Source organism: Peromyscus californicus, unplaced genomic scaffold (genome assembly GCF_007827085.1).
Source record: "Peromyscus californicus insignis strain IS unplaced genomic scaffold, ASM782708v3 Scaffold_8__1_contigs__length_139910024, whole genome shotgun sequence".
NCBI lineage: Eukaryota > Metazoa > Chordata > Mammalia > Rodentia > Cricetidae > Peromyscus > Peromyscus californicus.
Window position 1 is genome coordinate 72,011,724 of NW_026294606.1, and position 19,043 is coordinate 72,030,766.

At 45.9% G+C, this 19,043-nt stretch overlaps 1 protein-coding gene across 2 annotated transcripts in view; it reads right to left on the minus strand.

Annotated features, from left to right (window-relative positions):
- Pip4k2a (phosphatidylinositol-5-phosphate 4-kinase type 2 alpha) overlaps positions 1–19,043 on the minus strand; it is a 175,431-nt gene that overhangs the window by 122,563 nt on the left and 33,825 nt on the right. The gene's annotated exons all lie outside the window — the stretch shown is intronic.

Consider the following 19,043-nt stretch of genomic DNA (forward strand, 5'->3'; position numbering starts at 1 on the left):
TAGGAAGCCTGCTTTGGAAACTCATCAACCCAAAAGCCATAATCAAATACTTAACGACAGCCAAGGAGAAAGATGCTTCTATAAAGTATCTCAGAAGGCAATTCTAGACACCCGAGGAACACTGCCACTCTGTAAACAGTCGCAGCTGGCCTGTCTTCAAACGCTATATGCAGCCACACAACCCTGCCATGTTCTCAAGTTCTCAGCACACGGCCCTTCCGGGACATCACTCTTTTAAAACAGGCCCCACTGGAAACAGAGCTTCAAATAGACACTTGCATTTGATAAGATCCCTCAACACACATCTCTCCATTGCTTTCTTTCAAAGTGAAAAAAAAAGATAATAATCCTCTGCTGGTAGGAATGACGTGCTGGCACAATATCAGAATAGACGACATTTGCTCCTCCCCAGGAAACTTAGTCCCTGGCTGATGTATTTTTATGACATACATGAAGAGGACAGATTGGGGTGAGGGGCTGGGAGTGTAGCTCAGTGGTAAAGTGCTCATCTGCCACATACTGGTACCCGAGTTCTATCCCCAGTGAGCGGGGTGTTCATTCATTCATTCATTCATTCATTCATTCATTCATTCTTGTTCTCTCTCACACACACACATGCCTCTTCTCTGAGATCAGGTGAATCCACTCACTATTCATTACAGTAAAACTTCTAAGTAAAACATTTGTTTCTAACCCACAGACTATAACTGCATGAAGATAATAATGTATTGACTAAACCAGTTTTAGATAAAACGCACATTTCCAACACATTATAGCTTTGTAAAAATAAAAATGCAATGCCTGGCACAAAAATCCCTCATTGGAGTCAGAATGAAACCTTCCACCCGCGTGTCAAATACACCAATTACCAGGTAAAAAAGGGTCCTAACGGTTTTGTGAGATGCTGAAAAAGCCAGATCTTGACCAACAGCGAGGAAAGTACGTGCTTACAGTGGTGTCCCATTAACTAGCTGCACATCAACAGCTCACAGGATGAAGTCAACAGACCGTTGTGACACACGTATAAGAACAATACAGTACTGCTGAAACAGCACACAGAGACTCTGCAGACCATCAGGTCAGACCTTAAGATTTCACTAGTAGCCCTATGGCCCCAGATGTCTTGTGTTCATTCAAAAATAAAAGGAGGAATGGAACATTGTATTTGTGGAATTTTACTGATTTTTTTTTTTTTTAACAAACTGAGGATTATTTACAAAAGCAGCAGTCATTAAAAAAAAGTCATCAACATCTAACGAATGGAATATTTCTCACGGCAGAATCCACAGGATGCAAATTTTACACACCCAAATAATCAAAATTCTAAAACCGGATTCCCCTTAGATAAGTTAATATTGGCCTTTATTTCATAACTAGAAAATATGTCTTTCACACACCTTTCTCCGGAGACTGATACTTGTACAAAGAACACACGAGAAAGCTTTGAACAGCATTAACACTTTTCCAAAAAGCAGGATGTACTTTTCCGAATCGATAGTGGCTCCTATATGTGGGAAATGGGAAAGTCTTCTGTGTTTCGGTGCAACATGTTTAATCTCTTAAAGCCCTGCTTTGGAACACTAAAGCATGTAGAGGAGTCTCGAAGCAGTCCTTTGCATTCTAGACTACTGCTAAAAAACAATGAGTTCATTTCAAAGCAAAGCCCCAACCGTTCTGGGCTGATGAGCAAAGGCTGTGCTGCTCGAACCAGATGCTTCTGGACCACATTTGAGCAGGGTACCCAGTAAACACACTGTCGGCTTGTGAGGTAGGCTCCGAGTTCATGGCTGGGCTGGCTTTCAAAGTGAATTTCTGAGCCCATTACTCAATGTCATGAACAGAAGTCATTTACTAAACAAGTCCACAAAATTATGACCTGTAAAGTAAATAAAGCCTAATGCATTTGTGTAGATGCAGAAAACACTAACATAATTTTCTTCTACATACTAATCCTATCTCCAACATTTAGTCATTAAACAAAATACTTAAAATTATCAAAGAAACCTTTACTTGTCTTGAAGGCTGAAACTTTCAGAAAAACATGGGTGGGTTTGGCCTACAAAGAGATGAGACAATTTAATAGTAAACATTGGGGCTGTCATCTCCATGGCTTGCTCTCTTACTCGATCATTTTAATATGCTTCATTTTCACACAACACTCCTGCTTTTAGAGCCCTACGTTTTGTTGCTTTCTGATAATAAAGCATTATCCTTATGTAGAACATTTTTAGTCTAAATTTACTGAGGCATACCATTTGAGTATGTCACTGGGGACTTAAGAACAGTGCATTTAAACCTTATACTTAACTGTCTGGAAGATTCGTGGTTGTGAAATTCCCTCACAGGGAACTGTCACGGTTTTCAGTTACAATCAGAAGAAAATAAGTAAAAAGGAAAATAAGAGAGACGGAAGACAGAAAGGCTTGTATACATGTGCAAATGGAAGGGGGTGTTAATCTGCAGTAAAAAGGTAAGCTATGTGAAGAAGAAGAGCGGCAAGGAATTCATCTACATAGAGTGAAGAGGGTAGGTACAGAGATGGGAGCTAAGGACGTCACACACACACACACACACACACACACACACCGCCGCCACCCCACCCCCCACCCCCCACCCCAACCCCCCCCACCCCCCGCAGCCATTGCAGAGTCAGCTCGTGCCCGCCAAATGCTGGTAGCTTCAGCTTGCCAAGTTGAGGGTACAGGTAACGCAGCCATGGAAGCTGTGACCAAGCAAGTCACTTCAGCCCAGGTCTATCTATTTCCATTTGTAAATAATAATGGTCTCCTGGTTTCTAACCCGCATATGTGTTTAATTACAGACATGCCGGGAGGGAATGACTAAAAAGGACCCTGCATGGCGGGCCTCCCAAGCTCTGACCTACAGACTGGCCTCAGATGTAAAGCTGTACCCTTACTTCTGCAGGGTGTCTGTTACAAGGCTCATGATGGGTTCACGTGCTCATCCACCTAGTCAGTGGACTCTGCAGACACTGCGTGGCAGGCTTGATTCTAGCGCTACATAGTACATTGGAAAAGGGCGCAATAAAAGCTTTTTCATAATGAGTGTTATCACGTTTATGGCTTTAAAGCAAAATTAGTAAAACGCATTTTTCTACTTCTCTAACTTTTTACATGAGTCATTTTAAGTAAAAAATAAATAGAGCAAGCTGACACAGGAGAATTGCTGGGAATACAAGGTCAGCCTGAGCTACATAGTAACCAGGCCCCAGGACTACATAGCAAAAGACACCACCACAGGGGGGGGGGGGAGGGCGGACATCCACAAACAACCCACACACGCGGTCTCTGTGGAAGCAGATGTGACTGAAAACAAGCTTCAGGATGTCACTCCTAACAGAGCGTCTGGGCCATGGTCCCTCAGAACAGGCACAAGGGTTTAAAACTGTGACAGGGGAGTAAAGAAAGAAAAGTGAGCTTAGTGCTTCAGAGGGTTAAAGAGGGTGTGCTTGGATTTGACCTTGAAACGGCTGGAAACTGGGAAGAAATGCAACAGGATAAAGTGGGGTTCATTATGCAGTATTTCATCTTTTCAATTATCCACCCCTTGTGTACTGTTCCAAAAATGGAAGTTTCAATGGTTCTGCCAGCTAGATGCATGGATCTTGGGTAGGCATTTATCACAATGTTCTCAAGAAGTACCTGACATTAACTTGTGCTGATTTTTAAGTTCACAAAATAAGTAACATGTTATCTAAAACAAACAAACAGGTTGCTAAAGGCTGAGGATATATCTCAGTGGTAGAGTTAGCATGTGCAAGGCTCTCAGTTCACTTCCTAGAATGCCCACACGAATATACACAAAATAAAAATACTGGTTTAAAAGGTTACCAAGATGGCTAATGGACTACTGACCACTTTTGGCAAGAAAGAAATTTAAAAGAAAATAAGAACTAAATTAACTGCAAAGGAGGAGGAGGGTAAGGAACCTTAACTACTGATCGCCGATGGGCAGACACAGGCATCTCCGATGAATTGTTAATGAGATGCTATTGAATGTACTCATCCTGGTCAGGCACAGCACTAAGGGATTTTACCGAAGTGTCTCAGGGTCCTTGCACCCACAGCATCGGGGCATGTGGCTGGGTGGTGCAGGCCCACTGGTAACAGTATGGTTCACAGTAAGGTGGCCCCCACCCCACTATGGAGCTGTAATTACAATGAGCAGGGATGAAATGGGTTCAGGGGTGCAGCCAGAGTTTAAGGGGCTAGACAAGCCTCCTTACAAGGAGGCTACCCGAAAGTGACAGTTCTCCAGTTTAACTGCCTGGGTATCCAGAGTTAGTTGGAATCTGGTATGTGTGAGCACACACATTTGGTGCATACACATTTGGTGAGCTAGGTCTTACCTCCACAAATATTTTTCTACAAATACAGAGAAATGGCTGTTCTTTCATGAGGGAGGCAGCCCCATGAGCATGAAGAAATGTATTAAGTTTCAAAAGTAAAATAAAAAAATTAAAGATTGGATTAGCATATACAGAGAATAAGTTATCAAATAGTTAGTAGTGTAACATATGTTATTGTATAATTTCTTCTGATAGTCAATATTTTGACAAACATCAAAACCATTACAAAAATAAGGAGCTACATTTTACTTGTACTCAGTCCCTACTAAGGAAATCTATGTAAGGCATATCTGAGCCTAAACTAGAATTGCTTTCTTTTTTTTGTTTGTTTGTTTTTTGAGACAGGGTTTCCTGTGTAGCTTTGCGCCTTTCCTGAGACTCGCTTTGGAGACCAGGCTGGCCTCGAACTCACAGATATCCACCTGGCTTTCTTAAGAAAAAAAAAAAAAAAGGCTCCCAGTGGTTTTTCTGGTAATAAAGACTAATTGATACAATGCAGTTAACTCCCTTGGTGTTGGGTTTTTTGTTTAAGAGCCTAATCACTTAGCACACAGATGCCACTCCACCCTGAGCGACACAGCAGACCTCAGAGCTCTGGGAAGAGTTTCTGGCCGTACTGCAGCTGGCAGGCGAGGACAGGACTAAGGGACAGTTGGACTACATAGCACACTGCCCTGAGCATCTTCACCTCTCTCCAGACTGGTACAAAATGCTAAGCGACTCCACAGCTCTAGTGCTGGCACTCTATAAAGATAATCTAGTTTCTTAGACATGTGGATTTCTTGGGAAATGCCAGCTTTTGAAAACACAGAATGTGTCTGCCAAAGGTGTACCTGAGAAGAGGTATCAGGATGGGGACCAAGCCAGCCGCCGCATCTGTAAGACATCTCCAAGAAGCAGGGTGGAAATGGGGAAGGGCATGAGAAAATAAAATGGTAAGCCCCGAGGAGCTGGATGCAGGGATGAATTCCAGAAGGGCAGATTAAGAAGGGGCAGAAAGACACAGAGGCCTAGACGAGGCAGACAGGGAGATAAGGACCAACAGATTGGTGTGCGTGCGGGGGTGGGGATGGGGGGGTTGAGTCTGATAAACTCAAACCTGAGTCAGGTCGACTTTGGAATGTTTTTCTCTAAAATGCTGTCACACTGGAGAGAGAAAATGCCCATCCCTCAGAACTCTAGATGGGTGGGCAACCGCTAAAGAGGGTGTCCACATTCACCTGAGCAGTGGATGAAAGCTGTGAGAAACCCTGAGTTCCTCCCAGGCTCTGCAGTATCAACGAAGCTTCATGCTCAGGCACAGAACCAGGTTCCAGACATTTCCTAGGAGCGGCCTCATGTCCCCCTCTTCTTGCTGCTGAGCTGCCTCTGGCCCGAATGACCCACTTAGACCCACGAAACTCCAAAGTGGCTCCTTCCCTAAGTTCATGTCTCACCTCTGGGGAGTCTTTCCCATGGCTCATAACCAAGGATGACTTGAGTTTTGATTCCCTTTATCATGAAAACAGTCCTTCCTCACAGGGTGTGTGTGTGTGTGTGTGTGTGTGTGTGTGTGTGTGTGTGTGTGTGTGTGTGTGTGTGTGTGTGTTTTACCTCACAGGATACTCATCTCCATGGTCCTCCAACAAAGGAGGCTCCTTGAAGCCAGGAACTGGAGTTGACTCACTTTTACAGCAGGGGAATGACCGCAGCCATCAAAGGCAGAGGGAAGGGGTCAAATCAGACGTCCTAGCTCCCATCTAGAGGCCTTGTTTCAAGCCTTGACCAGAACTCAAAGAAGCAGGTGATAACGTGTGAATGCAGATGCCCACAGAGGCCAGAGGCTTTGGAGCCACCTGGAGCTGGAGGGTAGCAGTGGTTGTGACCCTCTTGATGTGAGCGCTGGGAACCAAACTCGGGTCCTCGGCAAGAACAGTATGTGCTCTTAACTTGTGAGCTTTCTCTTCAGCAAGGAATTAATTTTAAAAGGTCAAAATCATTGCAACACAATTTAAATATATACTAAACAGAATGCCCAAGCAACCGTAACTTCCCTCTGTTCTGGTAGCTCCTCACACCACACCCTCTGAGGATGGGGGGAAGTCCCCCTGCACGTTAAGCTGTGCTGTTATATACTAGGGAAGGAGAAAGCGCTGTTCACAACCCAACCAATAACAAGCCAGACCCTTCCACGGCATGACTGACAGGCCTTACAATCTTAGCCCGGGGAGAACAATATCAGAGACTATTTTTATTCACCCCAGCATTTAATCCTCTTCCCTCGGTAATTACTGGATGGCACTAATTTCTATGGGTTAATTATATATTCCCACCAACAGAATAGGTTTTTCTTTAGTTTTGTTTTATTGAATTCATGGAGCCATCCCAGAGGAATATTATAGCCAAATGAAAAGTTGTTTCCCCCACTGAAAAACTGACTTATTTTCCTCAGAAAATTTGCTGTGCAAGAACATGTCTTTACCCCGCCCTCAGGGCTATACACAGAGCCTTTGTCTTTCTGGTGCTGCCTTTCCTGTTTCTAATTTGGTGGCGTATCTACTGCATACATGCTAACAACCAAGCATTCAACCATGGAGACAGACTTCCACTCTCCCTAGCAGCTTAGGCTCAGAACAGCCAGGAAACACTATTGTGTGCATGATGGGTATTTGTGAAGCACTGACTGGTGTTGACACCATACTGCTCTAATAATATAATAATAATCCTTTTCAGCTTACATCTCTTTTCTTTGGGGTAGATATTCCCTTTGAAAGCCCATTTTTCCAGGGCTGAGGAGAAGGGTTTAGTGAGCAGACTGCCTGTCACACAGGCATAAGGACTTGAGTTTGAATCCCAGGCATCCACATTAAAGCCAAGTGTGGTCACAAATGTCTGTAACCCTACAACTGGGAAGACGGCAAAGGAGGACCACTGGACCCAGCTAGCTAGCCAGTCTAACCACTCAATGAGCTCTGGGTTTAGTGGGGGAGTCCAAAGACAAGGTAGAGCCACAGGGGAAGACTCCTGACATTAACCTCCGACTCTCCCCCACCCCCCCACACCTCTTCCCATGCTTAGCTTAGCACCCACCTCTCCTCCTGAGAACCAAAAGAGAGCATGCTCTGAGAGACTAAAAGAGATTAGCAGTTGCCACGACTTCCAGTTTATTCCGTCAGCCACCCAGCTGCACACCCTGCCAGTGTCTACAGTGCACCTACTTTATACCAAGTCCCCACGGCGGGCACAGTTCTTCACTCGTCCTCAGCTGACAACATATGGAAATATTTCTCCAAAAATGGAATCATAGCATTAAAGAATCTATTTGGACTACCGACCAGTTTTGTTTTACTAAGAAACTAAGAAATTTCCAAATATAAAGCATGCCATGTAGACAAAAAAAAAAAAACAAAAAACAAAACCCACTCTTATTTAATCGTCTTAAGAGAACATGAACAGACAGCCCTGGTATGGGACACCTTCCTGGCCCCTCACTCCATGGCCAGCAGCGCTTACTATACGTCCACCGTTGACTGATGCAATGGCCGGGTACTGGGAACATGGCTGAAGTAAGAGCTGAGACGCAGTAAGCAGCTGAAACACTCTAAGATGGGCACCAGCACCATGGATCAGCTCCTGCCACCCTCCTCTAAATGCTGCCTTAGAACATGGCGGAGAAGCCGGGTGGTGGTGGCGCACGCCTTTAATCCCAGCACTCGGGAGGCAGAGGCAGGCGGATCTCTGTGAGTTCGAGGCCAGCCTGGTCTACAGCGCGAGATCCAGGAAAGGCGCAAAGCTACACAGAGAAACCCTGTCTCGGAAAAAAAAAAAAAAAAAGAACATGGCGGAGAACAAAACACAGAGAAGTGGTGTCTGCAGGGCAGGGAGGGACGTGACAGAAACCCCAGCGCAGGAGGGTCATGAGTCGGAGGTAGCCTGAGCTACACAGTGAAAACTGTGCCTCAGAAAGTGAAGGCTGGGAATGAAGAGCATTCCGGAGAGCCTGCCTGGCAAGCATAAGGCTTTGGGTTTGGTCTCTGGCACGGAAAGGTATAAAGCCAATCAAGAAGCCTTTTAATGAAAACAGTGAACAAGAGGGGCCCTGGTGATCAGTGTGGCATGTTTCTTAGGACATGAGAAGTACATCACACACGTGGACTGTCACGTCCCCTCCACTGAGATAAAACAGTGCTACCAGTGCCTTGGTGGCTTTTGGCTGTCAATCTTGGCCGCTATTTCTCTGAAATTTCTTACCTTGGAAAAGGGAAACTGGCTTATCTTTTAATAAAATAATGTCCTACACGTTATCTGCTGCTGAAATACTGCCGCATGGAGGTGCTGACTAGTATTTTCCAACCACCATTCACAGGGAAGTGGGCAAACTACCACCTCGTGGCCTCGGCTCTGTTTCCGTGTTTTGTGAGCGGTTGCTTCCTCAAGCGCTTCTCTTTTCATCCCCTTCTATGTTCGGCATTTTCAAGTGAGTTACTGCGTTGCAGCAAGGGCCCCAACCCTGTGGCCCAGACCAGCACTGTGGTAGGCCCCCGTAATCCCAACCGCTCAGGAGGTTGGGGCAGGAGGATAGCCTGGTCACAGGAGTTGGAGCAAGTTGCCTGGGTGACTTAGGAAAACTGGGTCTCAGATACAGAAACTACGATACATCGATACATCGTCAAAGATTTCTATTGCTTTTAGAGACTTTATACCAAATAGGAGTTTCAGTAAATAAGGTTACAGTGGCATCTAAATAAACCAAAAATGTATTTCCTTCTTTTAAGAATTAGTATCGATGAAAGTTTACAGTAACGACGCCTCTCCCCAGCTAGCCATGTGACTTCCAGGAGACTTCAAAGACCAGTCAATTCTCCAGCGTAATCTCTCCTTCAGGCTTCAAGCCGACTGCCTCTGCCTCTGCCTCAGTACTTGATGAAATAGCACTTAGTGTCTGCGTTGCCAAGTGTGAGATAGTGTGAAGTCACAGGAGGCGCTTCTTTATCTACAGCATCTCACTTCACAAGACAAGGAACTAGGGTAAGACACCCTTCAGACGGAATGTCTGGGAGAGAACTGTCGGCAACCCAGCTGTTCACGGGCCCTCGTAGCTAAAGAACCGGAGAGCAAGAAGAAAGGACTTGCTTATCCAACAGAACCTCCGACAGTTCCAGGCACTGTTCTAGGTGCTGAGGATAGTCAAGAACAGAAAGTTGAAAACATTCTTGGGCTCATGGATTTAGTGGGGCAGACAGAAAAGGCAGCATGGCGGCTAGCATTGGGGACCCCCAGGCAAAGGCTTGGTCAGAAGTGTGGGAGAAGCTGAACTTCAGTGGATAGCTGCTTACGGGCTCAGTCAGGAAGGGCCTGCCTGGTGACTTCTTCTAAGAGGCCTGATGTGGCCCAGGGCCAACACTCCTCACACATACACACGCGCATGGCTGCATGTGTTCAGAGCTGGTTCTTCCTGCATCTGCTGGCAGGTTAGTCTGATAAAGTCTAACGGCCAGGATGAGAAACAGAATGGTGGCCGCACTGTTTTATCACAAGGTATTTTCCTTACATTTCTTTTATGTTATAGTTAGGATATTACATTCATTTTTAAAGAATGAGAATTACATTAAGACAGTAAATGAGGGCTCAGGGGTAAAGCACTCACCTGCCATGCATAGGGCCATGGGTTCAAGTCTCAGCGTCACAAACAGAAAGACAGTGAAGGAAGAGTACAATGTACATGCTGGGAGTCCATTTCCTCTGGGTCCTCCTAGTGAGGGTCCCCTACTCACAGTGGATACAGGGGGTCAGACTGAAACTTAAGATGCACAATTACGTTGTGAAAGCATTACAAGGGACCCCACAGATACAGGCATGGAAGGTAAGGTGTTTAGACAGAAAGGCCGGGAAGGAGCTCCCCAGGATCTTCAAGGGGGGGTAGCCTCTGAGGTGGTGCTGACGCTTGGCCCAGCCCATCTCAGCCCAGACCAGCTGCTACACAAGCAGCAGTGGCCACATGGCAGCGAGCACCCGCCATATGGGACTCTGCAGAATCACTGGCAGAGGCGCCTCCGAGAAACTCAGGAAGAGGTTCAGGGCAGGGAGGGAGGGAGCACACCATTTTCTCTATTGCTGAAGTGTTTCAGAGTTGCCATTAATGAAGGGATTTTTGAAAATTCTTTCAATGCCCCCCCCCCTTCACCATCAACATTCTGAGTTTAGCTAATGGCAAGCAATACCGGCCTCCCAAAGCACTGGGAAATGTTCTTAAAATAAAGCTAAAATATAACTTAGCATCTCAATCCAGTGCTGAGGCAGTAAAGTGGTCCTCTCGCTAATGTCTGCATAATGGCAGCGGTTTCCAGGTTTATTAAAAGGTTGCTAAGTGAGTGTAATGAAGAGTTGGTGTGAGAGGCCACGGAGGGCTCTTCAAAGAATCTAAAAATATGAAACACTCACGGCCACTCAACTCTGTCGAAATGAACAGCTGACCGTGATTACACTGTCATAGATTTTACAGGACCAGGACATCAGTTACCCTACCTGGAAGGTTTAAGTCTTTTGGTTTATCTATTTTTAAGACTCAGTGGGGGTCGAGGGAGCACACACGTATATGCAGGTGTATGCAGAGGCCAGAGGAAAACATCAGTTCTGCGGGTCTACCATGTTCTGCTTTGTTCTCTTGAAACAGATTCTCACACTAAATCTGGAGCTAAGACGGTGGCCAGCAGGGCTGAGGGAGTCTTCCAGCCCTGCCCTCCAACTACGCTGAAATTACAGGCCCAGACATGCCCAGTTTTTTTTTGTGTGAGTTTTGGAGATCTGAACTCAGGTCCTCATGTTCATGCAGCAAGTGCCCATCTCTCTGACCCCTTACCTCCTTTTAATGCATTAAAATGAGTGACAAAAATTCTATTCAGACTACAGTGGCATGCATTATAGTCTCAGTTATTTGGGAGAATCCGGAGAATCATTTGAGCCCATGAGCTCAAGATAATCTTGGATGCTACAGTGAAAGGCAGGGGGGTGTCTCCAATTTTAATTGTTTAATTTTTTTTTAAATGCCTGTGCTTCTAGTAGAATTAAGTGAAAAACATCAGCCAAGTTTTAGCCTTGCCAATCTCCTGCTCCATAATACACAATGAATTAAGTGCTCCATGGCACAGCAAAGAAACAGTGCCAGCCAGACTTCCCTAGTGGCCCCAGGACCTTGGCATCAACGAGTGTGGTGCCACACCTTCCGATGGACCCTAAAGTGTTATTGTCACAGCAACAGATGACATACACACCACCACACTAATCCAGACCGAAGGCAGGGACACCGGGGGACTTTCTCACTAGCTACTTCACTCCAGGGGGCTGTGGGAAAACAATCCATTCTCCTACCTTAAGGAAGGCAAACAGAGCAGCAGGTTCAAAAGGTAGCCTGGCTCCACCCAGTGAGTGTGCGGGATGGAAAGACCTTCTACAGCAGATTCATATTCTACACTAAAGCCAATCCAAAAGATAAACACAAATGTCCAAGGTAACACCTGGGTCTTCGCACACACGTGCAGACAGGCCTCATGTGCAGAGTACACCATCGACTCCTTTCTTCACTAAAGGAAAATGCAAAATACATGTATAATGTACACAAGATCTGCAGTATTTCTGGTGCTGGGGACTGAACCCAGGATCTTGTGCTAAGCATGCCCCCCACTACTCACCCGAGCCCCCTGCTCCAGCATGCCCTCCACTACTCACCCTACCCCCCTGCTCCAGCATGCCCCCCACTACTCACCCTAGCCCCCTGCTCCAGCATGCCCTCCATTACTCTCCCTACCCCCTGCTCCAACATCCCCTCCAATACTCACCCTAACCCCCTGCTCCAGCATGCCCTCCACTACTCTCCCTACCCCCTGCTCCAGCATGCCCTCCACTACTCTCCCTACCCCCTGCTCCAGTATGCCCTCCAATACTCTCCCTACCCCCTGCTCCAGCATGCCCTCCACTATGCACCCTAACCCCCTGCTCCAGCATGCCCTCCACTACTCTCCCTACCCGCTGCTCCAGCATGCCCTCCAATACTCACCTTACCCCCTGCTCCAGCATGCCCTCCAATACTCACCCTACCCCCTGCTCCAGCATGCCCTCCACTACTCTCCCTACCCCCTGCTCCAGCATGCCCTCCACTACTCTCCCTACCCCCTGCTCCAGCATGCCCTCCACTACTCTCCCTACCCTCTGCTCCAGCATGCCCTCCACTACTCTCCCTACCCCCTGCTCCAGCATGCCCTCCACTACTCTCCCTACCCCCTGCTCCAGCATGCCTTCCACTACTCTCCATACCCCCTGCTCTGGTTACTTTTCTTGTGGCTGGGACAAACTACCTGACAGAAGCAGTCTGGGGAGCTGGGGAGCTTGCTCAGTGATGCCTTATAAACAGAGTTCCGATTCCCAGCACGCACACAGAAATGTGCAGGTATGAGAGCAGTCTGTAACCCCAGCACTAGGAACAAAGACAGGGATATCTTCATGGCAGGGTGGCTAGCTAGACTAGGTAGAATTATGGAATTAGTGGTGTCTGGGTTCTTCTCCAGTAAATAAAAGAGAGAGCAACTGAGGAATGCATCAGACATCAGCTCAGTGTCTGTCTACACACACACACACACACACACACACACACACACACACACACCATGAACACATTACGTACACCCCACATGTGCACATACATGAACAAAAACAGAAAGCAGCAGCAATTTCGGGCAAGCAGGACTTTCAGCATACAACTTCATGGCAGGGAGGTACTGGTGTGGTTGAGCTAGGACTTCTTGTTCCATGGAGGAGACAGGGGAGCCAGAGATTGGGCCTGAAGCCCTGTGGGTCAATAAATACTCCCCAACCCCGGCAAGCGACCCACTTCCTGCAACTAGGCCCATTCCCTAAAGGTTTTACAACTTCCCAAACCTAACTACTACTGAATGGGGCAAGGCGTTCTGACACACCTTTCACAGGCCAACTGCAACAGCTCCAGGGACCTCGCAATGATCTTCCTGTCCTCCACTGGTCCTTCTGAAGAGTGGATGTGACCTTCCAGGAGCCTTCCTGCTGTTTTTCTTTTTCTTTTTTTTTTTCTTTTTTTTTTTTTAAGACAGGGTTTCTCTGTGTAGTTTTGGTGCCTGTCCTGGATCTTGCTCTGTAGACCAGGCTGGCCTCGAACTCACAGAGATCGGCCTGGCTCTGCCTCCCGGGTGCTGGGATTAAAGGCATGTGCCACCACCGCTGCCCGGCCCTGCTGTTGTTATTCTTAAGCTGTTTGCCACTGCTGAAAGGGCTGCTCTCAAACACACCCATGCACACTTGCCTTTACTCAGTGAAAAGACTCCCCAGTTCCGACCATTTTATTCCCGATAAATAATATAAAGTTAAAATAAAAGATGCTTGCTGAAGGCCTGCAGTTCCTGGTTTGGCCAGCAGCATGAGAAAGGAACCACAGGAACAAAGAGGCGTTGGTAAGCATATAAAATATGACAGGGCCTCAAAAATCACCTGCTCTTCCTTTAAACCCAACTAAACCGTGACTTCTTCCACCTGTCTCTGGTGGGCAGGCCAACTGGAATCTGCCGTGAGAAGGGTTCATGTACCACATAAACCGTTATCAGGGCACCTAGAACTCCCACCAGGGCCCAGAGAGACAGATGGACCAGTAGTCCTTACACAGGCATAACTGCACGAAGATTCTGGCATCAGCCATGACTAAGGACCTGTAATTTAGGGGAAGTCTTGTAACCAATTTCCACAGGCTGAGCAAGTTTTGTGCACAATCACTTCTACATCACCTGTGTCCTGTTTTCACACAAGAATCATCTTTTGGATCCTTTTGGGTTTTTTTTGTTTGTTTGTTTGTTTGTTTGCCTGGCAGAGGCCATCTCTTTATAAATAGGAATACAGTATACAGAAAAATGAAGAGATTTCATATCGTATAAAACAGAGCAACTTACTCCAGGCAGTCATCACTGGTGTCCAACAAGGACATGACACTTTGCTGTCCCAGACTCACAACAAAGAGGCAACGCCGCTGTGAAGACCTTTCTCGTATTCACATTTTCTAGTTTTCCTTCATCCCAGAGAGCCTGACAAAAGCGACAGATGTCACACACGGTACCCCTCCCTGCCCATGGTGTGGCTCAGAAGACAGGTGCAGGGCCCAAATCTGTGGTCCTGACAAGCTCTCCCCGAGCTGACTTCCGCTCTGTCAAATGTGAACTCTAACGCATCTCCTCTCTTCCCCTTACTACTGTGTACAGAGCAGACAAAGTGAAACGGAGCAAACTCTCAAGCCAAGTCATCCTTCCCCACAAGCCCTCTGTGAGCACCAGCAGCTCTCCTGAGTTCAGTTCTGCAGGGTTTGGTTTGCAGAAGTCAACAGCCTATGTGGTACTTCTCAACACCAGCTTCATCAGAGAGATTTTTCTTTCCTTAGGCTGGAGACCACCGCCTAAGCCTCAGCCCTGTCCTTCTGCAGGGTCTTTCTCCACGGGAATTTCTTCTCATAACCATGGTGCCTCTTCTAACTCCTCCTCTCTTACCCTTTCCCAGCAGTCTTTGCAGCTTAGTTCCTACCAGAGATGGAGCACACACGTGACTGTGCACAGGGCACACAATTTTGAGAACAAGTGCCTGGAGCATCTTCTTCATTTTGTCCTTGAACTACCTAGCCCATCCTGACATTGGCTACGGGGGCACAGCACCCAAACCTGGCAGAAGCTGAGTGACATGGGGTTCCGTGTTTATGTGTAGTCTTTCCAACCCCCTAAATGCATGACCTCACCTATACACATTTAATACATTAAATTCCCCAAGTTCGGTTTGGGGTTGGGGGGCAAATCACCTTTTAGTTTTACCACCATCACAATGTAAATTTAAACAATCTCAGAGATATTACTGGATAGATTTTCTTCTCTCTCACTTGTTTTGAGGCAGGGTCTCAGTATGTAGGCCAGCCAGGCTGACCTGGAACTCACAATCCTCCTGCCTCAGCTACCTGAGTGCTGGGATCCAGACATGGACTACCTTACTTGGTTGCATCTTCTTTATCAGATGTCTACGGTACCGACAGTGCAGCTAGCTAGTCCATGGTACTCTCTAGCACCCTTGGTTTTTTTCCCTTGAAGCAGACTGCTCCTGCTGAGGAAAACTGCTTAATAAATCTTGCAGCTTATCCATCAACCCACCCCAAAGCTCACGTATGATGCCATTATTCTTTGATTTGTAACTGTTTCATCTTACTCTACTGTATATATTTTTCATGATTCAGAAACTGTTTCGGGCTGGCGAGGTGGCCCAGTGGGTAGCGGCACTTGTCACCAAGCCTAACGGCCTGAGTTTATTCCCCGTAAGCCCTATGGTGGAAGGAGAAAGTCCTCCGTCCTCCACATGCACATACATACACACGCTAGATAGGTAGAAAAATGTAATAAACTCAAATTAGAGAAACGTAATAAACTCAAATTAAAAATGGGTTCAACTGGTCTGCCCTGTCCCCTTAAAAATATTTCTAGCTCCAAATAAGCAAACAGAAATCTTTCTGTCTATCACAGGACCCTAAGGTCTACTGCCTGAAGACTCCTCATATCAAAAGAACCACTAATCTGTAAGACACCAGTCTCCTGAGTCTTCCTTACAAGAAGAGTCACCCCTTACCAACCGTCTCGGGCACACGCAGAGTGAGCACTTGCCGAATTTCCTTGGGAACTGTGGGGGAGCTGCCCTGTCCTACTGTGGCCCTGCATTCCCATGCCCAGCCAAGCCTTCTTCAGAGGTGCTCTGCTGCGTGCAGCTCCCCTCGGGCCATCCTGCCTGCAGCTGTCCACCCATGCATACCACACACAGCTGCCTAACCTCTGCATAGCTGGCAACTTCTGCAGGGGTCCAACTGAGCAACACTGCGGGTCTGTAGGATTACTGTTACCATAAGGAACAGATGTAATGAAAGAACTTTAGAATCCATGACAATCCCTTAAATTGGACCACTGCACAGCTGCCATGTCCACGTGTGTTTTTCAAGAATTCTGATGTTTACATTTTCAGTAGGACTTAAATTTGAGAATGGAAAGTTAAGAAGTAGCAATTAAAATCTATAATTACCTGGCATGAAATGGTATGTGCGTGCGCGCGCGCGCGCGCCATTTCTGTATATGAGTATATGATCTTCTTTTTTTTTTTTTTTTTTTTTTTTTTTTTTGGTTTTTCGAGACAGGGTTTCTCTGTGTAGCTTTGCGCCTCTCCCTCTCCTGGAACTCACTTGGTAGCCCAGGCTGGCCTTGAACTCACAGAGATCCGCCTGGCTCTGCCTCCCGAGTGCTGGGATTAAAGGCGTGCGCCACCACCGCCCGGCATGATCTTCATTTTTTAAAACCAATGTTCTTGATAACTAGTACCAAGTCAAATACTCACTATGAAACAAGCAAGTAGGCTGAGACCTAAGAATTAAAGTCTCTATATTTCTTTGAACTACAATACTAACTGTAGAAAGGTGAATCACTAAAATGTAGTTTTCCCTTGTGAAATTTGGTTATGACAGAATCAAGGTCCTTGTGGTTACATAAATACAAAATAATAATAATAATAATAATAATAATAATAATAATAATAATAACAATAATAATAATAACCCAGCTATGGAAGCCTACACCAGTAATCCTCAGCACTTGGTTAAGAGGCTAGCCTAGGCTACATAAGATACTGTCTGAAAAAATAAAAGTATTTTAATTGTGCCACCCATCTACTGTGGAGACCCTCAACAATAGCAATCTTTTTAAAAAAATAATGTATTTATTTTTATTTTAGGTGCACTGGTGTTTTGCCTGCATGTATGTCTGTGTGAGGGAGTCAGATCCCTGGAGCTGGGGATACAGACAGTTGTGAGCTGCCGTGTGGGTGCTGGGAATTGAACTCGGGTCACTGTGGAAGAGCAGTCAGTGCTCTTAGCCTCTGAGCCATCTCTCCAGCCCTGACAATAACATTTAAGAGGTCAGAAAGTGTCAATCCCACTTGCACATATCGGTTACTGTATAACAGTCATTTATCTATTGTGTCATTGTTATAAAGTTGGGTACCCCAGTGAAAATCCAAAACACTCCAAAATCTGAGCTTCCAAGGTAACAACAAGATAGCACAGACAGAAAGTCCCAAATCTGATGGTAAGTGACAGGTCATAGTCAAAAGGCGGGCATAGTAAAGACAGCCGAAAATGACCTTCAGGTTGTGTGCATACGATGAACTCGAAACATGCATAGGCTTGGAATCCTTCCCTCTCATGTGTATAAGCATTCTAAAACCAGAGGAAAATAAATCCAAAATCCACAACACTTCTGATCCCATGCATTTTAGACAGAGGATAATAATCATCCTAGACCTTCATATAAAAAATAATCAGTTTTCTTTTCTTTTCTTTTCTTTGAGTCGGAGACTTGCTGGGTAGCACTGGCTGGTCTGGAACTAACTCACTTATGAAGACCAGACTGGCCTGGAACTCACAGAGATCCACCTGTCTCTGCTTCTTGAGAGCTGGGATTAAAGGCGTGCCCCACCACACCCAGCTAACAACAGTTTTAGAATCATTTACTTATTTTTTTTTTTTAACACGAACTTAAGTAGATTCATTGTGGTCATACTCTAATTCCAATATCCATTCCTAAGGGGACACCACGGAACATAACCAGTGAGTCAAGACCACCACCCCAACCTGACTCTGCCCGTGGAGTCTGCCCCCCTGGGGGTATAGACTTTATCCAACTTGCCTATCACTATGGAAAACAACTTTGAAATCTGCTGAAGCAGCACATGTTTGCATCATTACAGGGACAGGAAACTCATTATTTCCAAAGGCAGCTAGCTGGCCTCACCCTTGGACAATATGAACTGAGAAAGCTGTTCCTATTTGTTGAAGGAAATCTCAGCTCTCAAGGGTGTCCACCAACGCACCTTAACTGAACTCTGAAAATGAACAGTGGGAGGGTGTTTGAAATCCATAGACTCCTTTCAGAGTCCTGAAAAGTGGTGTCAATATGTATGAAAATGACTATTTTCTTCCCTTAGGTTCTAAAGTGACTGAGTAGCTACTTAGTAATTGCAGGATGCAAGTTCCAATTCTCTGCTTTAATCCATTAAAACAAAAAACAAAACATAACAAAAAACCAGAGTATGGAAACAAAATATGTTAGCAACATTTCAGTATTTTAAGTTTCACATGTCAATGAGGCTAAGTTAACCCATCTGAATTTTACATCTTGAAACATTAAACTACGCTAAAGACCTTGGTTGTGAAAGCTCCAGAAGCAGCGGCAGGCACACGGCCCGTCTCCCAAGCTGCAGGTGCGTCACCCAGCTCATCCACACTTGCTCAGGTAGAGTGTTTAGTCTACTACATTAAGGTCTCGTCAACTGTTACAGTCTGATGTACTGAACTGGGTACTGTAGCCAGGGCTCTAACGACTCACAGTTCATGCAGCCAGAAGAGAAATGAGTGCCGAGATCCTGACTTTGGCCACAACAGGGAACCTGGAGGACACTTTCCTAAGTGAAGTAAAGCAGACACGGCATATTACAAAATCTCACTTGTATGTCGAGTTCTACAAAAGACCAAGAGATGATAGGAAATAAGACAACATACGGAGAGATACGGAAGGACACAGGACTAAAAACACAGGCCAGAGCAGCAGGTACACAG